Below are 7,532 nucleotides of genomic sequence, written 5' to 3' on the forward strand. Positions count from 1 at the left end.
TGGGCAGTTTGCTTCTTCTCATATACGAATGAATTTCCTTGCTTCTACGGCCAACTCGTTGCGCGAATGGTTCGCCGACGACTCTCGCGCTTGCTGAATTTGATGATGACACGAACTAAACGTACTATGACACTGACTATGTTGTCGTCACTGTGGTTGTTGTTATGGATGCGAGGGTAATCCTATCCTCGGTGTTTATCTAAGGTAGGAGTACTACGGATGGTAACCGAGTGAGCCAAACCACAGCGACGGCATTATTGAGCATGCTTGGCAGCAGGAAGGACACTGAGTGATCGCGTCCTAGACCTTGAATTGCCTTAGGGGTACCTACGTTAGTGGAAGAAGATGTAGGAACCGGTAACAAAGCTACAAGCAACAGCGGCAACCGTCGTTGATGCTAGCAAATAACGAACGATAGTGCCTTGCAGTATCGACAATATGAATAATGGTGATAGTAACCAGTTCCCCAGTTTGCTTTAAGTCCAGTGTCGAAAACACGAACGTTTCCACTTATCGATAAGTAAGCGAACGGCCTTCACCCTCCACAGTGAAGGCTGTTCGCCTTCGTTCTCCGTTAACCTACGCAACATATTTTTAGGGCTATTCGAATCCATTGCTAGGTGCCGTGTACCTCCTCCTAGGATGTCCTACCATGATCCTGTAATTTCAATATCGGCGACGTGACTAGCTGCGATCCGTTGCATGCATGACGAGACGCGTTAATGCAACGCGTGATAAGCTGTACTAATTATGGCTATACTGATAACTCTATCAGTGTACACGAGTGCCGGTAGTATCGGGGCGACTGTGTAATTGTTTACTTCTGCTAACCGGAAACAAATCTGTATCAAGAATATAGGTTGAAAAAAAAAAGCATTATAGTGAAAAAAACGAAAAGGTAAAATGTGTATATATATATACTTTTCACTTCCTATGGGACTGTGTATAAGGGTTTTAGAAAGCCTTGCTTTTCTAAAGTATTTGTCCGGCTTACGTGCCTACAATGATGAGCCCAGGCCGGTCAGCTAGGTGGCCCAATTCTCGTCAAAAGTCCACAAAATGGCAGCAAATGTATTCAACGGATTGCCACCAAAAAACAGTTGATTGCACAATTCTTTTCCACCGAGTCTATTAATATCACAAAAGGGTTTCTCGCAACGCGTACCCGCTTGTCGCGTGCCCTAGCGGCTAATCGTCGCATGCAAGTAGCATTTTTTTACAGAAAATTAAGTCTTACAGAGGCGTAAGTTTGGAAAAGAACAATATTGTGTATGCATGAAGCTTACAAAACGTATTCCAAGGAGCTTAGCACCACGGGCTGAGCTGTTCAGCTTTCTCAGCACATACTATCAAGTTGTTGCATTTTTTTTCCATAATATCTACCAAAAAGGAATGATACCTCAAGCCATTTACTTAGTATATGAGTTCATGCACTTTCATGCGTTTCGTTGCACGAAAACACCGTCTACTGTTGTGCGATCATCGTAGTGTTGCTGCTGCACTCCTTGTTTCCAGGTTCCTTTGACCCTGCTTTGCAGGACGAGGACTTCCAGTAGTAAAGGCAATTTCCCTATCAAATCGGCCGTTAAGATTGGTATTGTCCCGTATTTGCTTTGCATTTGCAGGAAAGAGCCGCTGACGTTAAGCTAATGCAATAAGGTAAGTTTACGATGGCGATAACCGTTGAAACAATTAGCGTCTGTTTTCTATCAATAGTAATATTAATCTAAGTTCCTATATTTTTTCTATAAGTTTTTTTGTTATTTTTTGCAGACGAATAACGGCAATAGTATGGATCACTGTCATTTGTATTCATCATAGTGTTGTACCTTATTCAAAATTGGCGAGGCCTTTCAACATAGAGAAAGTGCTAGCGTACTGCAGTAACAGTAATAACAATAATGATCCAGTTAATTCACTTCATTTTCTTATAAATAAGATGCCTTTAGATTCACGCAGTTTATAACTTTTCTACTTGATAGACGATCAGTATTGCCGGACGAACTTAGCGTAATATTAATTAACGGTATCCGTTAGAAATCCTGAACAGCGCATCTGTAGCAGCACGGATCCTGTAGCTGACCTGTACCATGTGCATCTAGGCAAAGTTATCGCCGTAGCATAGATGAATTCTGATTTTTTTCTTAAACTACGTTAGCTACGATTAAGTGTCCACGGCGATTGCGCTGTAATCGTCTGAACCTCAGTAAAACCACCCACAGCTGCGACTATCTTCGACTGTTCTTCGATTCATCATTTGCTAGCAGTGATTTCTGTCTAAGTCGGCGTCGAAATGTTGGTTCCTCCCTGAGGGGTTGCCGTATGAACCTTTGCTGAGGGATCTATCAGGAAGGCACAGGTTTATTATCACGATACAGTTGAAAAACCGGCGAAACTTTTCTATGCATTGATTTTTTGCAAACCGTATACCGGCTGGCAGGCAAGTGTGCGATATGCAAAAAAATCTATGTATATTTCCTTCCTCGTCAACTTGTCAGTCACATATATTTGTTTGTCCATAGACTAAGGGATAAACGATACCGTAACAGGTTTACCAAGTGAATCAATGATATGTACGTAATGCTCGTAGAGAAAAATACATACGGGCGCTACATTATTGATTAGTAAGCTGTAACAAGCGTGCGAGTACGTTTGAAGTCGGATCTTCGATTTTCAGCAAAGCATTAAGCTTAACCATACCCTTAGCCGTACTGAACAAACGGGTAAAACTGATAGCAACTCTTTACTAAAATGTTCATTTTCATTGAAACAAAAGGAAAGACAAAATGGTTTCCATTTCCACACGATTATTTAAATAGCACAAGGGGGTCATTGTTATCGTTGTGGCAATACAATGACAGGAAGAAATATTCAACCGTAAATACGTTTTCTTACAAATGGCCACGTACACTAACAGCTATCCAACTCTTTAGCAAAACGTGCATACACACGTAATGGGCTAGATAGCCCCGGCAGTGGCAATGGCAGCGATAGGTGGATTCAAAGGACGCGAACGGCAAATCGACGCCTGTTTGTTTGCTGTAGTCATTGCCTCTGTGACGTTTGCTCCATGTTGCAGAGCAGCCAGTCGAAAAAATAATAAAAGAAAATCTCTTCCGGTGCCCATCTTTTCCCGGCCAATGGAGCACTCGGCTACCTCCCGATCATCACTGAAGGCAGCGGGTCATAAGAACAGAAGGTGCAGGAATAGGGCAGTGTTGCAGGCAAGTTGTACTGTAACAATGAGCCGCAACAGAATTTATATCGCTTTTTCGAATTGTTCTTTCTAAAGGGAAGCTGGGGTCTCATTCATTGTTCTGCCAGTGTTGAATCAACCGTTGCTACAAAAGTTACAGTAACATAGGATTTCGCGCAACAAGGATCAGGGTACACACGCACCCACGAATAAACGTGTACATATCAGCCCGTTGTACTACATCTGATTGAAGAGTCTCGTATATATGAGCCTGGTCCGAGCCCTCGATAGCAAAGGTGGTCCCAATAAATGATGGCAGTAATGCTCAGCGTCGGTTACTGAATGTCGATTTAGCTACTCGTTTGGTCAACAATTAGAGTCGTCGATGAGTATATCTGTTTGTTCGTTCGTTTATGTGCGTGTTGACCATGTAACCCGTCTATTAGAACATTTTTACATTTGTGCGCCCTATGAACGCGGTATTTTTTCTCTGACCTGACTCGCTAGTCCTTCTGGACTCTTTAGGCTGTCTCCTCCACTTCTTCTATTAGAACAGTTGTTCTTCGATTTGTTTTTGTCCTACTTGGTGCCGAAATGGAGAGGCGGTTACGATAGCGCCACTATATACTCAGGGCACAGCCAATGTGACAGCGAAGTTGAGAGTGGTAGCTTAACGTTAGGAGAGATCGGCTATTTGAACTGCCTGCCGTCGCTGTGCAAGAGGGAAGAAAAGTGGGTCTAATTGTTTGAGGTTTGTCTCGTTTCGGCGGTGGTCAGCGCGACAACCAGCGGCGTCAAGCTCGCCGCATCTTTGACCAGGAACGAGATCAATGCTGTGATATCAATAGGATATCGAACGAAGTAAGAAAAGTGCCCTGTGTTTGGCAAGCACCTGCTGTTGTCCATATCGTCGCTGTTGCTTCACACAGAAGCTGCGGGGATGACTGACATAATAAGTATAGATAGGTAACAAATGATTTTCATCACCATATTGCCATACACGTAGGTCAGAGAAAGGGAGTCGGGACCATGTCAAAAGGTAATCAGGCTGCTAACAGACGCCTCTAACCGAGTTTTATTGAAGCGCGGAACACTTCTCATATACTGTGACGGACATGCGCTTCGCAGTAATTTTTCTATCAGTAAGTGGACGCGCGTAGGTACATGCCATAGCAGACGCACCACTTCCCTGTTATCCCCTTGGTGTAAGATACCTTTAAAGTTTTGATGGCATCTATTCGATAGAAAAGAGAAACAATGTTGCAGAGCAGAGGGCGAAAGACTAGTTCCTAATCGTACGGGCCAACTCCGGAGGTTCATTTGAATAGCTAAAACCTAAACATCATGCAGAACGAAAACCAGCGATTTATATATACGATTAATATCGATGCATTTTTGGCAGCATCAGTAAAACGTTTTTCAGATATATATATATATATATATATATATATATAGCATAATCGATTATTATAGAAATAGATATCACACGGAAGTGGATATATCGTGTGACGTGTGCATACGCAGAACTAGTTAAATAAGTATAAATAATAAATAAACTTTCCATAAATTTGTTTTCGAATCTTATTTATATTATCCACCAATTATATGACTACGATTATAGACTATGTTACGTGGTCATAAAATTTTAACTCGTTGCATTGTTTAAAATGCATCACCTTTACATAAATTTACCCTGTCTGAGGGTGAAGCATAAGAGAAACCATTGTGAATGTTATTTCTAGGCCATCACCGAAAAATTGGTTGCAATGCCTTTATTAAAATCAGAATTCGTTAACTCCGTGTGCAGTATATCTAAATATAATAGAAAGCAGTTAAAGGGTATCCAGTCGTTGATCTCTACAGACGTGAGAAATGATCAGTGGATATAACTTAGGCTCTGATCTGCGTAACTGTCAGACACGAGCTAAGTTCGAGCCAGATCTTCAATTGTAATATGTGTAGCTTATCTTTATTTTTAGAACTTTACTTAGCTGCGAACTAGACTTTAAGAAATTTTGTAAAAGTTATGTACATTTAAGTCAAGTATAAATATTGTGATCTTCACAAATTGTCAATTTTTTTTTTCCACAACACAACGGATTTGTTCACATTTCACACATACTATGATATTTTACATTTCGAAACGAGTATCAGCATTATATGCATAAATCAAACACTTATATAGTGTTTAATTCATACATATAATGGCTTTTACGACGATAGCTTTTTCCTTGTCGTCTAGTTTGAATATCTCGAAACCGATAGGAAATTTTACGGATGCCCACTACATAATCTGGCAAAACATCATCATATTATGTACTCGTAACGACAGGTTCTCGTAATTTTGGCCGATTCGCGGAGCCTTTTTTAGGACTGCGTGTGCCCCTTTGTGCGCGTGCGTGCGTGCGTGCGTGTGTGTTCGTATGCTAAGAATGCCTAGGTCTGCCAAACCTGAGATTGTATGAGTATATAGGTCGCAGTATAACCTGTCGAATAGAAAGAGGAGACGAGAGCATATTATCTGGTTATGCCGCATAACCCAGACGGGTTTCAAAGAGCCGAATCGGCTCTGTGTAACAAACATTGATCACAACAATCTTCAATACGTCACAAACACGCGGACCAACGCAAGGTCGTTTGCCATCGTCACCATTACTCGTTTACGATTGATACGTGTTGTAGTCTCGGTCCGTGATAAGCAAATAAAAATAGAGGTGCATTGGCAGCAGCCAACGTTTTTGCTAAACAGCTACAATTCTGTAGACAGTTAGCGCACAAAGTAAATCATCTGTAGGAATAGAGATCTGTTAGAGGTCCTATTTTTAGAAAGAAGGAAGGAAAGAAAGAAAAAAAAACTCCCTAACACAGAATAGAATAAAATTAATTATAAAATAATGACGCCGGCAAAGAAACGATTATTTTATGTATAAATCCGCGTATAGCAACATTTTCCACTCGACAAGCAGGAAGCGCTATTAGTTCAAAGGTGTGAAATATATATATATCATATAAAAATAGATCGAAAGCTTATTACATCTAGTTGGGGGGTCCATGCATAGTGATTAGGTTTCAGAGTAGTGCTGCTTCCAGTAATCCAGAGATAATCGGGTCCATCTATTGCTTTGTTTTCGTCGTAGATTTCGGTAGAAACTAAAGTTACATAACCTATATAGTGTTATAACAAATGTCGTTTGTTTTCATTTGTGCATCGTGCAGCGAAACAAGATCTGATTACATAAACGAGGAGTCGCTCAAGTATTCAAGAAGGAGCCTGAAATCAGTTCATTGTCTCCTGGGGACGACAGATTGAGTGTGAAGCAAGTTCAGGTTGCAGTCATGTACCTTCTAGGCCTCTAAACGCGGTCACATGGCGGAGATTTCAACTTGTTCGACTGGGTCCTTGCTTGCGTGGCGAGAGTGACGTTCCTTGAACATCTCAAAATATTATGATGAACTATAACGCCGCGTAATCGACAACGCGTCTGCCGTCTTGCGGGCCCAGATAGTAGCAGCATACAGAAAAAGCCAAGCTCTCCATTAGCATCGTACAACACAATGATATAATCGATATACACACGAATTTGACCCGTGGAAAATTTCCAGATACTCAACCAAAAACAACAATTAAGTCTCTAGCACTTCATGATTACTACAGTGGCTAGGAAAAGCTCTACGCTACATTCTGTGTATTGCTTTATAATTTCGAAAACCCCGCTAACGAGAAGTGTACACGTGTGTGCATGTGTAAATAGAAAACGTTGAAAAAAAAAGACAAAACAAACGTTCAACTATTGGAAAGCTCGTAGACATCGTAGTCTACCGAAATTTGTCCTAAGGAGCGGCCTACAATCTTGACGATGACGCTCGTGATATCACAGAATAAAGATGTAGTCGATCGTTAATCGATTGTTATGTAAACTTTGTTTCGATGCCAGCGCGTGGAAACGACGAAACCCTAAAACTTCACTATAATCAGTGATGGTTCGAAGTGTTTTTGTTGCACTTCAATTAGCGACCATTAGAAGACAATAGCAAATAATTCAGCAGAACATTATCTAGAAATATAGCCAAGCGATAGGTGTGTTTATAGAGTCAGTGTCTTCTTAGGATATTACCACTTATCACATGTTACTGCCAAACAAATATATATCAGAATTATTAGTGACAACCACCAGCTGTAGAGTTAACTTGAATTTTTGGAACGCTTACGTATTCAGTTTATAGATACGGTATTTGGGAAGCGCTTTTTCTTTACATATTCTATAGGGTTTTTTTATGTTCCGCGGGCCTACCACTACCTATTTATTCTTGATTAGTGACGCGCTACACCAAATGT

The 7,532-nt window shown here is 40.9% G+C and overlaps 1 long non-coding RNA gene across 1 annotated transcript; it reads left to right on the top strand.

The window, feature by feature from the left end:
• Window positions 1-1,565: 1,565 nt before the first annotated feature.
• On the top strand, window positions 1,566-7,098 carry LOC111265718 (uncharacterized). The gene is made up of 2 exons (XR_002683617.1): window positions 1,566-1,659; window positions 6,413-7,098. It is a non-coding gene; the product is annotated as an uncharacterized LOC111265718 (long non-coding RNA).
• Window positions 7,099-7,532: the final 434 nt, after the last annotated feature.

Source organism: Varroa jacobsoni, unplaced genomic scaffold, assembly GCF_002532875.2.
Source record: "Varroa jacobsoni isolate VJ856 unplaced genomic scaffold, vjacob_1.0 scaffold_999, whole genome shotgun sequence".
In the NCBI taxonomy this organism is placed as follows: Eukaryota; Metazoa; Arthropoda; class Arachnida; order Mesostigmata; family Varroidae; genus Varroa; species Varroa jacobsoni.